This window comes from Belonocnema kinseyi, chromosome 9, assembly GCF_010883055.1.
Source record: "Belonocnema kinseyi isolate 2016_QV_RU_SX_M_011 chromosome 9, B_treatae_v1, whole genome shotgun sequence".
Lineage (NCBI taxonomy): Eukaryota > Metazoa > Arthropoda > Insecta > Hymenoptera > Cynipidae > Belonocnema > Belonocnema kinseyi.
The window spans coordinates 151,585-171,629 of NC_046665.1; positions in this window are offsets into that span (position 1 = coordinate 151,585).

A 20,045-nucleotide genomic window follows, 5' to 3' on the forward strand; every position below is an offset into this window, starting at 1 on the left:
CACATTACTTTAATTTTAAGATTGGACTGGCATGTACAAACCCGTTAAATAAGTGCTTCCTACACGAGTTAGAGTATATTTATCCCGCAGATAATTCACCAAACTTAAATCTAAACATAACATTTTTGTTAATATTGTCAATTAATTCTTGACTGGGGTGCATATCATGAGAATTTGTAAGGTGTAACAGTACTGACTGTGTCTTATCATTTGTGGATCACGTTAGTCCAAATGAAATTCATCATCCCCAAAATATTGCCGAAAATCATACACCATTTATAACCCAGGTGGAAATGTCGGTAGTGTGACGGAGTTCACCACCGGTGCAATACTGGCCCAGTACTGCTCACCAGTACAGATAGCTGGTGGCTTGCCCAGTACTGGCAGAACGTTGGCTACACGACCGGGGCGGCACTATGCCAGTAGTACAAAAATAGACTTAAAAAAAAGCACGCATTTAAATGTCGTGAGGGTGTTTTGAAACGTCGAGAAATTGACTATACAATTAAGGTGAAAACATTTTTTTCTATTACTTTTTTTAAGGAAAATATTCTAAGTTCCACCTTCATGAAAAATTTTAAGTGTTCAGAAAAAAATTACATTGGATGCATGTCTTATTCGTTTTAGAATAGTCTAAAACACCTAAAAAGGAAAATGTTACACGAAGGTTTAAAGAAAATTGTTATTAAAAAAATTGTTGCGCCATGTGGTAAAATTTCTAAGTTCCGTCGATACAAATTTTAAATGCTCATTAAATGTTATTATAAGAACTTTTAAAATGGTCTAAAACGCGAAAAAATCAAATATTACACGAAGAAAAATTGTAGTCGATTTAAATTATTTATTTAATAATTATTTTATTGATATTCTTATTAACAGTTCGTGTATTTTATATTTACATAACGTCGTATAATAATAAATAATTAGAAAAAGAGAGCTCAAAATTTGGTACTTTAACTTTTCTGAACTGTAGCTTATGAGGATGGCTTTTTCACCAAGTTTCAACTTATCGGTTTAGCGCAGTGGTTAGCACTCCAGACTGCTAGGCGATAGATTGAGGTATATATATATATTTAGGCCCAATCCCCCTTAGCGTTAGAAATTTTATTTGTAATATAATGTTTAAAAATGTAATATATGTATTCATTATAAGCAGTGCCATGAACATGTATTGACAAAATACTCGCAGTCAATTATTATTTATTTTTTAAATACCTTTTTTTATATCTTTAGATTATAGAAATAATGGGTATTAAAATTTAACAAACAGTTTGAAAATTATATTTTTGTAATTATAAATAATATTCGGACGATATGAACTTGTATGATGATGAATGGCAGTCAGTACTGCGCCAGTGCTGGCAAGTCAGTACCGCCAAGCATCACAAGCCAGTACTGGCACAGCCATGGCCCAGTACAGCCAGCCAGTACTGGAATCCCGACAGGCTGTACTGGGCCAGTACTGGGCCGGTGGTGTATTTCTACCTGGGAAAAAGAAAATGCATCTTTTTATAAATTTTTTGTATCAAACAAATGATATGCACATACAGTACGCTACACGTATCAAAACTTGCCTAGAGTTATACAGGAGAAGGAAAGGATTATTTGATGATAATTTATCGGCTAGTAAACTATCATAATGGTCTATAACTATTCCTATAGTACCAATAAAATGTTAGGAACTTTATTATAGGTCTATAATGATTTTTCACAATACTTCTGCGTAAGGGAAGCTTCCTTTAGTGCAGACGCCCACCCCATTTCCGTCGGATCAACGAGATCCATTCAATTTTTTTCTCTATTCTTACGTTAAATGATCTCCAGAATCCAAAACTGTACAGCGAAGCTCAGGCAAATGTGCCCTCCACGAAATATTAGCAGTTGAGTATTTTGTTATGAATGTAGCATTAAACATTCAAAATAGAAAAATTTGGGAATTTTTATGTTAATGTTGTTTGACAAGTTCATGAGAAACAACAGTTGTTTCCGCATTTTCCCGCTCCAACAACAATATTATATAGATAAGAAAAAAGAAACACTCTTTAGAAAGTACCAACTGACATAGAGAATGTTTGCAATGAACACTGATCCCCACAGTTCATAATTTGCAAGATGACAGATCTTTTGTTAGAAGCCATTTTATCGCGTCATTTAAATAAATTATAGAGAAAAACATCCTGCATGAAAGTGTACTTACCTACTTCATAAATACAATACAGTCTAAACTCTGTCGGTACGTAAAATTTGATTCGAAATAGCGAAAACTTTGAATAATCGAAACTTAAAACTTGGAGGTATCTAATATTTTTAACATTTAAAGAATAGGAGTTTCAGCAGGACCTAAAGAAGATTTCGAATTATTTAAAATTGGAATCATCGGTGCACAGTGGGAGGAATAGGGAATTTACTGTTCCTAATCCACTGCAGTCTACAATTCTTGACCAATTCTGATGTTTTGCTATAAACAATTTCTATAAACAATTATTTTCACACGATACTCAACCACAACAAAAACCTTTATCTTGATTAAAAAATCCTAAACATCTCCTACAAGTAGTATTAAAGATGAAAAATAACCATAATTTAACCATTTATATTATTATTAATATTCTAATAAACAAGTTGTAATATTTGTTTTCAAAGTATTGTTTTTCTCATCAGCCAACTTTCAAAATAATTCGAAATTAAAATAAATAGCTGTAGAAAAATAGAAATTTTAAATATTTCTATTGTGAATAACAATATCATAAACAAATTCGAAAATGTAGCATTTTACATGGAAAAAATTATTTTTCTGCTCCATCATGCTGCTTTCTAATTGGTTACAATAAGAAAGTGTGGCAATAACTTGTTATTGTTGTTTTTATTAATAATATTTGAAATAAACAGTCATCTGTAGCAAGTTTTGCGCCTCAACGAGCGGTTTTTTCGCAATGATTATTTTAATGCATCTCGATAGTAGTGCCTAATTATTGAGTAACTTTCGAAGTAATTATGAATTAAAATGATATTAAATAATAATTTCGATTCAGAATTAGTGAGAAAGTTAATTAATCAGGCACTACTATCGAGATGCATTAAAACAATCATTACAAAAAAACCGTTTATTCAGACGCAAACTTGCTACAAATGACTGTTTATTTTAAATTATAAGCAATTTGAAAACTGCAACATGACTGAGCAGAAAAAATTTTGTTTCCCGATGGTAAACGCTACATTTTTAATTTGTTGATAATATTGTTATTAACAATATAAATATTTAGAATTTTTATTTTCAGACAGATATTTATAAGAATTTTTAATTAATTTGAAAGTTGGCAGATTAAAAAAACAATCCTTTGGAAAAATTAAAATAAAATATTACAATTTGTTTATTAGAATATTTATAATAATAACAATTGTTAAATTATGGTCACTTTTATCCGTAATTCTACTTCTACGAGATATTTAGGCATTTCTAATCAAGATAAATTGTTCTTATTGTGGTTGAGCACCATATGAAAATAATTTTTGATATAAATTGTTTATAACAATTGAAATTAGTCTTAAACCTAATTTTCATATTCCTTAAGTATATCTGCAATAATTCTGATAAATAGCGACTTCTCTGAAGTCCTTTCTTCGGAGAAAAAAAATAACATTCTTAAAATATTCAATTTTGAGGTTGCATTTGTTTAAATAATAAATTCCACAAAGTCAAGTTGGAAAATCGGGCCAAATTACGTTCTGCAGAATTTAATTCTGAGCACTTTCAAAAATAAAAACATCAAAATTGGTCAAGAATTATAGGCTGTAGTGGATTATGAACAGTAAAAACCCTATTCCTCCCACTGTGCGACGATTTAAATTATGGAACTTTCACTGTATTTTAATAAACAATATGAAACATTTTATGTTAAAGTGAAAAGATATATTTATTTTTAAAAATTCTTTCACAGAAATATAAAAAATGAATGCGAGACTGCTGTATTTTAATAAAAATGGCGATTGTTTTATGTAACACTAAGGGATATCTTCTTTGTTTTATTATTTTTCCGTGGGAGTATATAAAATTAAATAAAAACTATACTTTCTGCATTTATTTCTTTAAATTTAAATATTATTTTAATTATAATCAAGTATCCAGTAAGACGTCTGTATGCACTGAGAGTGCGACACAGTAACTGTAGCTTCAAAACTACGCAAATGTCCCCTGATTATGAATATCAAGAATAAAATGTTTTTACAATTATTTTCTGGAAGTTCACTCTTATAGATTTTCCATTAAATTCAAATGATTTGTTAACTATGGCCTTATAAACAATTAATTGAAAAATAATGCTTCTCTGGCCCAGGTGCAATTGTACAGTTAAGATTTTCAATGGTTTAAAGTTATGTACCTTATGGGTTCCTTATAATCTTTCTCTCTGTCACCAACTTGAAAATATCCTTATTTTGTGTATAATAATTGTCATCAAATAAATCCTGGATGCACACAATCTGCTCCTTTCATTTGCATTTCTTGGATCAGATTCAGAGAAAAATGTTATCTTTCCTACATTTGATCATAATGTTAAGAATTTGTTAATTACAGCCTTCTAAACAATTAACTGCAAAATATGCCAAGCCAAAGATTATGTTGCAGTTCATTGTTTATAAAACAGTAATGAAGAAATTGTTTGAGTAAAAGGGAAATTTCAGAGAGCAGAAAGTTTTTCATTGTGACTGATGCAAGCAACGCGAATAAAAAATCAGATTCGGTAAATGTAGGATTTTGTTGACAAGCATTGTTATTAACAAAAAAGCGATAATTTAAGAGTGGTAACAGACATTATTTTGCAGTTAATTCTTTATAAGGACACAGTTAAAATTAATTTGTAAAAAAATTTATAAGAGACAGAATTTTTGTTTAATATCTCATTTTAAAAACAAGTTTAAATACGAAAGCTGTATGAAATATCCCTAAGTGTTTATGAAAACCGCTATTAACCAAAAAACAATTGAAATTTTTGTAAAAAAACAAAAGGATTTATAATTAAGATAATTTCCCCAAGATATCTTTAGAAATGATATAGCATCCAGCGTTTACAATATAAATGAAGTGTTTTGTTAAGAAGTTCAAAAAATTGCTCACGTAGTTGTTAAAAAAGGAGTAGAGCAAGTGAGCTGAAAAATGGTTTAAATGTTTATCGAAAATTTTTGGTTAAATAGTTTCTGAGATATGTAGCCAAAATATGTCAATTGTAGTGCAAATTCAATTTTTTATAACGCTCTAACCTGAAGAGGGGTCTTTGCTTAAAAAAATTTGTTAAGGCATAAACGTCTTCTTTCTCCATGAACTTTCCAAAAATAATTTTAGAATATTTTTATTAAAGAAAAGTAGTGTAATTGTTTAAAAAATTTTTGCACCAGATTTAAAAAAAGTAACCTTGATATTAATGACCAGGGGACTTTTACTGCTTCGCAACTTTAGTGCTACAGAAGTGTTAATGGCTACAGGATTATTAGTTAATTCTGCGAATAATTAATTAATTAATTAGATTCAATCATTTGTTATTGCAATTGGGTTACTGTTGTTAATAAATTACTTATTTGTACACTGTCGTTGTTTTCAATTCCTTTTCCATTCAATAAATTCTTCATCCCAGTGAAGCATAGGTAAAGGCATAGGGTTTGCATAGGCAAAATTAGTTAGAAATTAGTTTAATTGAAATTATTCGTAATGAAAATCTGTTTTAAATTATTTTTCAACTCCACAAACAGAATTAAACTTATAATTATAACAAATGTTGCCAAAAATTCCAAAGTTATCTCAAAATTATATGAAGTATTTTTGCGAAAAATAAATTTAAAAAAAATTAAAGAATAAATCTAAAATTATGCAATCAATTTTGAACTATCTTTATGTAATTATATATAATAAAAAAATGTATTATTAGTCACTCCCATGGTTTTTTCAAATTTATTTTTTATAAAAATACATTATATGATTTTAATAGACAAGTTTGGAATGTAATAATAAAATTTGGTATAATTATAAGTTTAATTTTTTTGTGGGATTGAAAATTATTTGATAACCAATTGTCATTACGAATGATATCAATTAAGTTAATTCCAAAATAATTTTTCCTATACTTGCCATGTTAAAACTTACTGTAGAGTCTACCAGCGCCATCTGTGCTCGACGCTAGTGAACTAATGCTAACGTAGAGTCGCTGCAGGGGGCTGGTTATTCCCAAAAGATGGTAGTTAGCGCCATCTATTAATTTTCGCAGAACGATTACTGCACTCTGCTCAGTCGATAAGGCAGCACGCTGACGTATCACCTGTCAAGGGGCCGATACTGCAGATTTCCACCGCACCACTGTGAGACCTTGGCGAGTAGCGATACGTACCTATCGTTTTGCATAATGCGATCATCAAATCCGTGGCCCCAATATTTCAAAAAGCGGCCATCATTATATTGCATCCATATTGCCTCAATATTTCGTGCAATATTACGGATGTTGCAGGAAATATGGGTGCAATATTGAGGCAATATTCTGTGCTAATAGGGAGATCCGAAACGCATCAATTCTCTGGCTAGTTGTCGTTGGCAGTTTTCCGTCCCTTCTACAACAACAGTTTCTGGGTGAAACTGGTCCAGTGCTCTAACCGTTAGACGAAAGTCCTCTTGTTCGAGTGGTTCTCTCTTCGCGATACCTATAAATTCAGCATTGCATTTCTTACTTTTGCACCATCCTATTATTTTTACAAATACGCTATTGGGCTCTTTGGAAACTATTGCGTTTTTAAAAGAATAAGCACAGCGTACTGACGTTTGAAAACTAAATTCGTCAGCAATAATATCGCTCCATACACCGGGTTCCAAAACTAATCTTTCGCGACCTTTGTAGACCACGGATGTCGGTTTCATTTGGTTATATAATCTATGTGGTACAGTTATATTGAAGATTTTTTCATTCTGTAAAAAATAATCATCATTCCGTGATAAATCGGAAATATAGACGTCCGACGTTTCGGATTTGAAAGAAAGATCATCATCTTCACTCTCAATGACATTATGAAATGCATTCTGATTATTATTAGTTGCTGGCATCGTCAGTCCCAATCTCGCAAAGGCTGAAGTTCTGCGACCACCAAGTCTATCCTCACGCTAGTTGGTATACACATTTTGTGAACTCTACTGAAAATGTAACGATTTACTAATCTCTTTGTAATATTCTGACAAACATGCCGGTAAATTTAACATTATCTGGCCAGCATCTTCACGTCCACAAATTACGTCAAGAACTTGTTGTGTCACTTCCGGTTTTCGTCCTGCCATCTATTTCAAAGACACAAAGGAATTAAAAACGTTAAAATTTTAAAATTCGAATTTATGAAATTGGAACATATATAATTTAAAAAAAAAGAAATTGTATTCTTTTTAGTTGAAAGCAACGCATTAAAAAGCAACGCTAATTAAAAGCGAAAACTTTTGAAATTGGATAATTTTAAATTAAAAGCGAGTAAGATTTTAGAATTTGAAATTAAAAACTGAATGTAATATTTCAAAGCCAAAGTTTTTAAATTTCTGGAAGTACGAAAAAAGAAATTCCCTTATTTTTTATTATTCTTATTTTATTTAAACAGGTATCGAATTTGACTTAAAGCTCCCCATGTAAAATGCATGGGGAAAAATAATGTTTTTAGTTTTTGGAATAATTGTTTAGGGTTCGGGAAAATGTGAGGGGAAATTATAGAGGCTTGTCGAGAATTATCTAAAGAATATCATGATCAGACATATGGGTCAATTCTGAATGAAATTTATCTTTGAAGCACAGTATTCTTTTCTTTTTTTTTTACTTAAAATGATTTATATTGGTTTAGTGAAATATGTATCAACAGTGGTTATTTATTTTTTAATTATTTAAACAAATGGAATTAGTTTAAATATTTATATCCGAAAATTCGTTTTTTCTCCTCAAAATTATTACTATTGGTCCAGTGTCATATTGATTAACATTGGTTCATTAGGCTTCAATTATTTAAACGAATTGTATTTGTTTAAATAATTCTTGTTGTAAAAAATTTTTTCATTGAAAATTATTACTATTTCTTTAGTGGAATGTTTATCAACATTGGTTAATTAATTTGTTATTGTTTAAACCAATTCCATTGGTCGAAATAATTATTTTTCGATTTTTTTGTTAATAATAACTATTGTTGTTCTAGTAGAATATTTATCAGCATTGGTTAATTAATCTTTAATTATGTAAACAAATTCCATTTGTTCAAAAAACGCCTTTTTATACAAATTCCTCGAACTGGCAGTTGTTAAACATTACACTAGGCAAAAAGTAATATTTTTTATAACATTTTTTATGTATACAAATAGAATTTGTTTAAACAAATAAAAATTAATCAAACACAATATTGATAAATATTCCACTTAAGAAATATTAATTATTTTTAATAGGAGAAAAGAAGTTCTTATGGCGAGTGGGCTGATTATCGTAAAATGTGAGCTAATAGATACATAATTTTCATTGTTCACCTTTCTCTTTCACATATTCTATTGTTATAATTGGCAACACACATTTTTATTAATAACAAAATACCATACAAACAGAGTGAAGTTAAATCGTTGGAAAATCGTAACATAGTCGTGTTTGATATTAAATTAATCAGTAACAGACAAAAAAATATAATATGTAATCATTTTTCGGTTTTAATTATTCATTAGAGAACGCTAATTAGCATTAGTTCCTCAGAGAAGCAATATAATGCTCACGTGAGCTGTCCGAACTGCGCACATGATCAGTGTTCGACCTAGAAGTCTGGGGGATTAATTTTCTTCCCGAATTTAAAAACATTTCAAAGGTTTCAAACATTTTTACAACAATTTTCAAGTATTTCGATCAATTTCAAAGCAATTTCGAAGGGTTCTAGTATTAAAAAAAAACTTAGAGAAATTCCGTTTTTTGAAAAAGAGTTTATAAGATTTCTAAGAATTTCTAAAAATTTCACAAGATTAGATTTTTCAAGAAGATTTTATAAGGTTTGTAAAAAAATTTAAAAGAATTCAGAATATTTTAAAAGAATTTGTAAAGGTTTTCAAATATTTTACAAATAATTCAAAAATTTAAGGAAGAATTAAGGAATTGCACAAAGATTTTAAAGCCTTTATAAAGCCTCCAGAATGCAGTTTATGAGTGTTTACGAAAAATTCAGATTTAGCAATTATTTCAGAAGAGTTTAAAAACATTTCCGAGGTTTCAAACATTTTTACAAAAATTTTCAAGTATTTCGATAAATTTTAAAGTAATTTCGAAGGGTTCTAGTAATTTAGAAAATTTAGAAAAATTCCATTTTTTGAAAAAGAGTTCATAAGATTTCTTAAAATTTCACAAGCTTAGATTTTTCAAGAAGATTTGATAAGGTTTGTTAAACATTTTAAAGAATTCATAATATTTTTAAAGAATTTGTAAAGGCTTTAAAATATTTCTTCTTTATTCATAATGTGTCCCCTAAGGGTTTACATGACTTCCATTCCTTACAATCTTTCCGTTCAAATCTATATATTTTTTACAATCTTATCCTTTCTATATATACAATTATTTACAACTATTTACATAAAGTCTTGTATCTAGTTCCTTATTTCTATTTCCTGCGATAGCGCAATTTAGGACTTGTTAGTAAGCGAGTGAGCGAGCGAACGAAAGCGAGAGTGCAAGCGAGAGAGAGAGCATGAGAACGCAAACGCATCTTAGTCTACTTAACTTTTATTTTACCATTACTTACCATTTTCACGCTTCTAATCTAAGCGATTTCCGTTTCCTTTTTCTTTCACTTTTTTATACCCCCATTTACCTTTTAATAAAAAAGATAAATAATTTTCAATCAAGAATTAATTTTTCCAGCAAAAAGATGAATTTTTAACTGAACTAATGATGCTTCAACACAGAAACTGAATTTTAACTAAATAGTTCAATTTTCAACGAAGTATAGTAAAATTTTCAATCACGAAGATTAATTTTCTACCAAAAAAGTATTTTTTTAACAAATCGGTTCCAACATTCAACCTAGTAGTTAAATCTCAAACCAAAACAGATTAATTTTCAATTAAAAAGTTTGGTAGTTGGTATTTAAAATAATGGAGATTTTGTATTTAAATTAGAAAAGTGTTTAAGGATTAAACTATTGCGCCCGAACGTACTTGACTAGCGCTGGAGGTCGGATCGCGGTCACAAAAAAATCAATAACTTTTGAACTATGTACTTGCAAAATATAAACTGTTTTTTTCACCAAAATTTTCGGAAGAAATTGTAGAATCTATTATAACATGGAAGAATTCTTTCACAGGCGGAGAAGTTTAATTAGTTTTAATTGTTTCAAATAAACGATTATTTAAACAATTAAAAAATGTTTTTTGCTACCGAACAATTTTTTAGCGTAAATTATACTTCCTAAGAAAAAACTTTCATAACTCAATTATTGAATATCGATAATCCGTTCGCGAGTAATACATTTTTTTAAATGATCAAGAACTTTTATTGTTAATAACTTAAAATAAAGGTTGCAAAAATATTTTAGGGGAGTTATTTTGATATAAAAACGAATCGAAAACTGTGTAAATTGATTGGAAATAGAACTATCGATTTAAAAGTGGCACACTTGAGATATTTTGATCATACAATTTACTTATAAAATATACCTTAAATTAATGGAATTCATTAAAAACAGAATTTCGAATAATTGCCTTTCATATGAAATTTAAAAAAATTATATTCACTTAACTTGATGTTTAGACTTTAATTCCTCTTTGGACAAACACACTGCTAATAAAACAGAAAAACTTAAAATCAAAATTACACACGCTTTCTTCTTTTTGTTTGTTGCCCCTTAAGGGATTTCAAATACACAACCTCACTCAAAGCTGAAGCCACAATTAATAGTGAACAGTCTTGAGTCAAGAAGCCTTATTCATGTTTCTGTGTTTGAAGGCTTCAAATTACAAAAACATTTTATTTTTTATTTTTATTTTTACTTACCTTCAATCTTCAAAACTTTATTATCGGCTCTGTAACTATTCATAATTTAAAAAGTCGTAGAAGAGGTTTTATACCTGTTTTATGTCCTTCAGCTGGATTAATATGAAAAAATTTGCGAACTTTGCGGGCGCATTCACTTCTTGCGCTTCGCATATGTTTGTGCGCGTCTTTCGGAAAATTATTGAATTTATTATCAAATTTCCGATAACAGATTCAACTGCAATCGAAAAACTGATACACTTAAGGGCATGCTCTTCGGTGACCACGTCACCAAACTAGTCCCTGGTTATGAACATTTTTTTTGTGTTCACTGTGTCCACACGGATTGAGATATCGTGTTTAAACTTTGACTGATAAAATAAAAAGCACTGAAGAACGTTCGTATATAAATTGATGAAATATCATATTTACATTTGAGTTATAGCACTTTGCAGATCATTTTTGCTTTGATGCATTTTAGATTTTTTTATTCGCTCATATTGAGCACTGGCACCAATTTTATACTAAATCGTCTAAACCTTGCAAAAAATTAATATAAACAAAAAATTTTGGACATTCGTTGCAAATAAACAAATAAGTATCTGCACATAAGTAACCTATCATTATTTTTGGAGAATTTTTAGCGATTTTTAGCGGAGAAAAAAAGAAACTTTGAACGTCGATAAAGTCGAGATCATGTGGCTAAGTTCGTTCATAAAATTTTTGTGTAAAATGATTTTCATTTTTTTGGTCCTAAAAATAAACGATAAATTTAAAATTGGAAACATAGCAACACCAGCAATGTGCTAAAATTTACTCGTCAGAGTTCTCCAACTAACTTCCATAATTCTTGACGTTGAATCGGTCAGCTAATAACTATTATTGACAGTGAAACAATCAGCGGGACTCAGCATCGGACTGGCCGTGTCTTTCGCCCTCGGGCGAAATTTTATTATTATTGGTTTGATATAACTTAGAATTGTTTCACACCAGTACAAAAAATCCACAAGAATATATAACCATTAGATAATTTAAATTATTTTCTGAAGGTAAACATTTCTCAAGATGGGACTTGGACGGATTTTCGAGCATCACATTTTAAGATATTCCTCGTTTTTTTTAAATCGAGGAATCTACTTTATGAACGTTAAAAAATTTGTCCTATTCCTATGGTATTTTACTAGAAAACTTTCTTCGTAATTATAAACATTTTGATATATACAAACGTCCCTTAGTCCTTTCGGTATAACTTCCTTAATCCTGAACACGATATCTCAATCCGTGTGGACACAGTAAACACAAAAAAAAATGCTCATAATCGGGAACTAGTTTGGTCACGTGGTCATGAAGACCATGTCCTTAAGCCAAAAATACATTTTGTATAGAACAGAGTTGAAATTTCGACAAAAAAGTTACTTTGCAAGAAATAAAGATAATTTAGTTAGTATATAATTTTTTTATGTTATTGAAAAAAATACTTCGGCAAATAAAAGTTGCTTAAAAAATACAAATTTGTTATACATTAGCAGAAATATCTCAACAAAATGCAGCATAGGATACTAATTTGAGAAAAAAGTGGACATGTCTGGCTTAATTTTTAGAAACTGTAAAATTAAACAATAATTAATTGCTTAAATAATCAATAACATTTTAAACAAAAATCTCCTACTCCATTAAATGACCAGCTATTACATTTAATCTAGAAACTGCGATAATTTAAAACTTTTTTTTTAATTGCTTACAAAGTCATGGGAAATATTCGAATTTTCCATAAATAATTATTTGTATTTTAAATGATGACATAAATGGTTGAAAATTAACAATAATACGTAAAAATAGACTTTTTTGATTTTTTGATCATTTTTAGGGTACTGTGGGGTAGTTTCCAGGAGTTGTGGAATAATATTGTGGAGATACATACAAAGACCAGTTTTTAATAGCTCTCTTGGGTAACTGCTTTCGATTTTTAATTTTTTTGCGCTTTTACCGGATAAAAGTTGAGGCCTTCATCGTTAAATTTGATAGAGGTAGTTTATACGGTTGTGGATTATTCAAGATCATTGAATATTATGTTTAATTCATAAAATACAATTTTTTAAATGTTTCTGAGGAAAAAATTGCTTAAACAAATTCAGTTTGTTTAAAAACAATGGAAAATGGTTCATATATTCTTCATATATACTAAAAAGTTAGCAAACTAATTGTATGTGTTCCAAATTTAATGCAATTATTCCGCAAAAACTAGTATAGGATATCAACTCGGGCTCAATTTTGGAAAATAAACAATAATTATTTGTTTAAATAATCACATGTTAAAAAAATGTACCACTCCAAACAACGATTAACTATTATATTCAAGGTGACTATAATTGATTTTCGGAAAGTAGGACAAAAAGCTTTGAAAAATGAGGGCAAAGTAGAACACACACTTATTTTAAAAAGAGGACAAAGTAGGATATAAAAGTTTGAAAAATATTGCAAAGTAGGACAGAAATGTTTGAAAAAAAGTACAAAGTAGAAGAAAACAGTTGAAAACAGGACAAAGCAGGGCATGCTAGAATAGAAAGGATTGAATAAAAGAGAATTTTCAAACATATTTTTCAAATGAACTGTTTTATTAAATTTTATCAACGCTTAACATCTGATATTTTTATTTTTGAAACCTAATGCTTTCTAATCAATATCACAAATCGACGTGTCCAAATGACAAGGTTCCATCTCGACAGAACCAAATAAAAAGGTTCCCTACTTTAAAGGGCGTTGGTGTTCCCAATACCATTTATATGGGATTCTTAAGCTTCCATGTTTCGCCACTCGAGATGGCACCTTTTTATTTCGTCCTACCGAGATGGCACCCTGTCATTTGGGCACGTCGAAATGCACACATACATTATTTCGTATAGTAGTAGTAAAATGGTATTGAATGATAACATTATGTCCAAAAAAGGTCCAAAAGTTGATTGAAAAATAAAAAATCATCATTTGAAAAATCCGGACGATAACCCGGACAAAGTGAAAAATCATGTAGGACAACTCACACAAGCCCTAAAATGAGGTCATGTCCGGGGAAATCCGGACGGATGGTCACCGTAATTATATAACTTCCCTCTACTTTGGTAAGCAATCCGTCTACTACCGTGTTCACTATACCCATACATTAGATTTTGCGATTAAAATATTGCGTTAAACCATCCCGTGTAGAAATTATGAACGGGTTTGGGCCGGATTCCGGCAGGGTTGCCCTGCTTGTATCCGGAATCTGGTCAGGCTACCCGGTTGGATTCTGGTTAGTTTCGTCACGCTGCGCTAGTCGGATCCCGGGTGCGTGTACCTAGTCGGCTCCCGGCCGGGTTACCCGATCGGATCCCGGATACAAATAGGGTAACCCGGTCGGAATCCGACCGGTTTTTGACTGGGCTCCTTAATCGCATTTTACTGGAGCCTTTTTACCACAGCGAAGATATTATACCAATTGGTAGAGATAAGTATCTTTTTCAGCACTTATTTCCACCTGTAAAAAGATGTTGGAATTTCAATTTAAGAACTGCATTCATAATAATAAATATATTAACTACAAACATTGATTCCATGTAACTACTAAAATATAGGTTATGATTCTTAAGTTTCTGTAAGAAATTGCATTGTAAGAAGTTAAAGTTAAATTGCATAACAAATTTACCTTAAGTGTAACTTAGTTTGCAAAGGTTTTTTTACAAGAGATAAAATAAATTTCAGGGGTTTCACGTGACATTCTAACCTATGAAACCGGTTTAGAAAATTGATTTAACATTAAAGTTGAAGAATATTAATAATGCTTACTTATTAACAAAATAATTCACTTACTTTTATAAATAATCCGATTGCTCCAGAAAATTGGATACAATTTGGTGAAACTTAACAAATTTCTTTACGGATAACCTGGCGCCCACCGACGTTTTACTGCGTTTTTAGCATTAAAGACTCCGGAAGTCGCCGAATCATTATTACGTGCTAGCATGATAAGTTAATTCAAAACCTCATTCGGAAAAAGTTATTTGTCTTCTTATTACGTTTTTTGCTTATCCAAGATAATATATAAATACATTAAAAATAAGAAAAAATCGTATCACAAAAAAAATAAGTATAATTTCACTGGGAAACTATGTTTGAAAATAAAAAATAAGTTGGTCAACGATTTCGCAGTCACGGCAAGTCTGGGAACCGCAGAACCAAAAGTAGGTAACCATATAATTAAAATTAGTTTAATTTTTCTTTCATAATTGTTCAAAAAACACCTAAAACACAAAAAATTGGTCTTTCGCCTGTCAGATATTTACAAACGACCCACTTACGGCAGTCGCTTGTGGATATTTCTTAAGATGTTTTTAAGGTTATGATACTTCTATAAAGCACCATTTTTGACCTGGCTGGGTCCCAGTGGGAACTCGATCAGATCCCGGCCGGGCAATTAACAAAATAGTATGCCGGTTTGATCCGGTCAGATTCTGGCCAGAAACTTTCTTCTGGTCGGGTCAAACCCGGCTATTTCTACAGGGGATTCACCCGTTTAGCCGTAGTTTGGGGGTGACTTATTTGTCAGCACATATTCGCAAATATAGATCAATATTCCCCAAACGACCGCAATTAAATTCTAAAATTAATTTTTGCAAAAATATTAACCCTGATGATGGCAAGCTAAAATTGTGACGTTAAAAAGCACGCCGGGCCTCTCAGGCCCGTTGAAATTCAAACTTCTCTTTCCAGTAAATGTATAGAGAAACCTAAGAAGTTTGATCATTTTTATTCATAATTACATTTTATGATCACATTACATTTAAATTTATAATGCAGCTTTGCAAAGTTTCGATACTTTATCGTGTTAACCAAAGTATTTGTTGCACGCATTTTTATGGCATGCCAAACCAAAATTTACCAATATACGTTTTCTTGTGAAGCCCACTTGTTGCTCGCTTTTTCCAGTAAAATCGCGATGAACCACAAAAGCTGTGACTGAAGGGCCCTTTTTTAAATTAAAAAACATTGCGTGAGGCCACTGATTCGTTTTACATTGAAACACATATGAATAGTATATTTGGCTAAGAATGCCAACGCCTCCTTTTGTTGCGTTATAAAAAAGATTTATAACCTGTACTTTTGTTCCTTCTAAATACCACCATTGCAACTATTACAACAACTATGACAACATAATCACTACAACATCAAAATATTACGCGTTGCAAATGCGAGCGCACATTTGAAAAAGTTTACGCGAGAAATTATGTTTGCACCTGCAAGGAGTAGATGTATTTTAGAAACAAACAAGCAAATATGTAGAAATCCTTCAAAATTAAAAAAACGTATCTGTGAAACTGAAATCTATGCACCCAAACTGTTTTTTCATGCAAACATGAGTGATATGCATACTCTTTTCCTCGCGGTACTCAAAGTTCATGTTGCAATGAACTGCGGGCCTGCGAGGGCCCGGCTTGGCTTTTTTTGTAAGTAAAAAATATACACGTTTCTTTGTAGCACTCCACAAATGGAATTTTCAGAAAACCTGATTTTTTATGTATTTAGACTTCGCCGAAAGAAATTTCCATGCACAAGCTTGATACACAACACTTTGTATCTCGAAAATTGTGACCTGTCGGGCCTCTGAGACCCGCCTGCCTTTTTGAGGGTTAAAGAGTGCCTTGCAAACGTGGAGGTAACACGAAAATTTTAAATATGCTTTACTTCTTTTATTTTGACCAGCAAATATCGAAAACTGCTAACAAATGACCTTCAAAAGGCGAAGAAATGTTTGTACAAATAAAGTTGGCTTGTATTAGAATGAAATGCATGCAATAATACAATCCATTGCGATGTAGAGTATTTCTTGCTTTTAAACTTTGCGCCAATTGTACATGCGCAGAAACAGCTGCGCGTGATGCCCCAGATTTGTTTGTGTATTAAGGGCATGTGATACTTAGAAAATTGTCGATTTTACCAGTTTTAGGTTCCCCCGGCTTTTTTTTTTTAGAATAATAAATATTTTGTCTGAAATTTTTGGGAAATGCTAGCGCACATGCTAACGGACGTCCCAACACACTTTTTTGTGGATTAATTCAAAATTTTTAATCTAGCAAAATGTGATTCATTTGCAGAGCGCTTAGAAATTAGTATCGATTTTTTCAGTGTTATATTCGCACGGCTTTTTTCCTAGGATAACAAATATTTTGTCGTCAAAATCTGGGAAATGATAGCGAACATGCTAACGGACGTCCCCTCACACTTTTTTTGTATTCATTTTTCAAAAAAATTTCGATTTTCCTCACAACGTGTGTATATTTCGAGGTTATGTGTGTTACAAATCTCCCTATCGTTACTTCCAAACTACACAATATTTTTGGCCGAAAACGTTGAACTTACAAATAAACATAGTAACTAATCTCCCGGAACAAACCTTGTTTGCAGGAAATTAAAAAAGTTTATTTCATCAATAATTTTCAAATTATCGGAAAGGCAGAGATGAAAAACGACATAATCTCAAAATAATGCATAAAATTTTTATTTAGCACAATAAATTTTTTGTTATTATCCCTCAAAAAAGAGTCCGGGGACGTCCGTTATGATATTTTATAGCATCTCCGCATTCAGTTTTTAAAAATTTTCATTTTTGTATCAAAATAGCCGGGGGAACTGTACCCGATTGACCACACGACCAAGTATCACATGCCCTTAAAAACTTTCACAATTTTGACCACCAAATATTAAAAACTAGCACCAGATGTTTGCTAAATGACTACCGAAATTACTACCACGCAAATTTTGAAAATACATTACTCTTTTTTTCATTTTGACCACCAAATATCGAAAACTTCCAACAAATGACCCTCAAAGGACCAAGAAATGATTCCACCAATAAAGTTGTATTGTATTATAATTAAATACGTGCAATAATAAAATCATTTGCTATGTAGAGTACTTCTTGCTTTTAAACTTTGCGCCAATTATATAAGGGCAGAAACAGATTGACCACCAAATATTAAAATTAACCACCAAATGACCACTAAAATATTTCATAAGGATTTTGTTAAATATATAAAAGTGTGGCCTGCGAGCGTTAAGTTAGCACGTCAACTTGGAAAGTACTATAGCTTTTTCAATTTTGACCACTAAATATTAAAAACCACCACATAATAACCGCCACCTTACCACCAAACGATTCCACCAAAAAAGATTTGGACATTTATGGGTGACGTGCCATCTTCACGGACATCAAATTCGAAGAGTGCTCGAGAATGTAAGTTCCTTCTCGTATACGTAAGTTACCATTCGAAACTTTACGTATATGGAAAGTTTTGAACGAACTCGAGAATAGAGCCCCTGGAGCTTAGGCGAATTCGATACCTACCACGCAAACGTGCTGTCGTGCTCGCGCCTCGCAGACAGGGATGGGTACGTATAATCATCACGTATTAAAGGTGTATTGACCAGTGATCCCAGATCTGAAACGAGACGTGGTCCAATGCTATGACACGTCTATGTCTGTGTGAATATGGTAGGAGACGATATAAATGCCTGGGTTGCGCGCGCAACCCATTTCTCCTCTTCTGAATTTGAATACTCGAAGGTGCACGATTGCCGGTCGGAACATTTCGGCGGTTCTATTTATATCTCTATGTGCTTTGAAATAAAATGAAGAGATTAAGATTTTAATATTTTCAGATTTCGATGGTGGGCTGGCGATTCTCATGATTTGAAACTGAGAATTAATCTATACCATTTTTGTTTAAAAAATCATGTATCTTATTAATAATTCGTCTTTCTTTGTAGAAATTAAATTGCTTTATGGAAAGTTTATACTTTTTGATTAAAAATTACATTTTTCGGTTGAATTATAAACTTTAAATATTTTTTGGTTACAAAGTCGTTTTGTTGCAAATGCATTCATTTCAAAAATATTGTTAAAAATTAAAATCATGATTTTTGGGTGAAAAATTCGATTATTGACTTAAAGTTGAACTACTTAGTAAAAAAATTTATTTTTTCTTATTAAGTATTCATAATTATAGTTGAAAATTCAACTATTTGCCTTTAAATTAGGTTTAAAATTCAGCTTTTTTGTACATCATACTCTTTTTGAGTTTAAAATGAAAAAATTTATTAAAATTAAATTGACCTTTTTTAGTAGAAATTTAAACTTTTTGGTTGAAAATGTATCATTTTTGCAAAAAAATGCAACTGTTTGGTTAATATATGAACTGTATATCTTCTTGGGTTTAAAAGTCAATTATTTCATTAAGAGTTGAACTGCTTTGTAAAAAGAATACGTTTTTTTAACAAGGTTTTATAATTATGGTTGAAAATTTAACTATTTGGTTGAAAGTTTAACTCTTTGATTGAAAACTCATATTTTTCGTTTAGGAAATTTAACTTTTTATAGATAATTCGTCTATTTGACTTCAAAATTAAATAATTTCGTTGAAAATTCATGTATTTTGTTTAAAATTTCTCTTTTTTTATAGATCATTAATTTTCTTGGTCGAAAATTCATCTGATTGGTTGACAATTCAACAACTTTGCTGAAAATAAATTTTTTCCGTTAAAAATTATTTATCTTTATCTGAAAATGTAACTATTAGAGGATTGATTAAAAATTAATCGTATATATTGGTTAAGTTTGAAAATCGTTTTTTTATAGAACATTAATCTTCTTGGTCAAAAATTCACCTGTTCCCTTAAAAATTTAATAATTTTATTGAAAATTCGTTTTTTCTCCTTGCTCAATTCAATTTTTTATCACAGCCTTCATCTGGAAATTAAACTATTCCAATTTTAGTTAAACTTTATCCTGTAAATTTTATTAGTTAAAACACCAATTATTTGTTAGAGAATTAATTTATTTGTTTTCGATTATGACTTGAAATATTATTTCAGTATAAAAAATTTTTATTTTTAACCTATTCAATTTGAAATTTTTTAATCAAAAAAAGGAAATTTCGTTAATTATCAGCAATATTTGACCGTTCATTTAAAACAATCCATTACGAACAACTGTTAAAAACTATACAAATTTGAACAGAATGG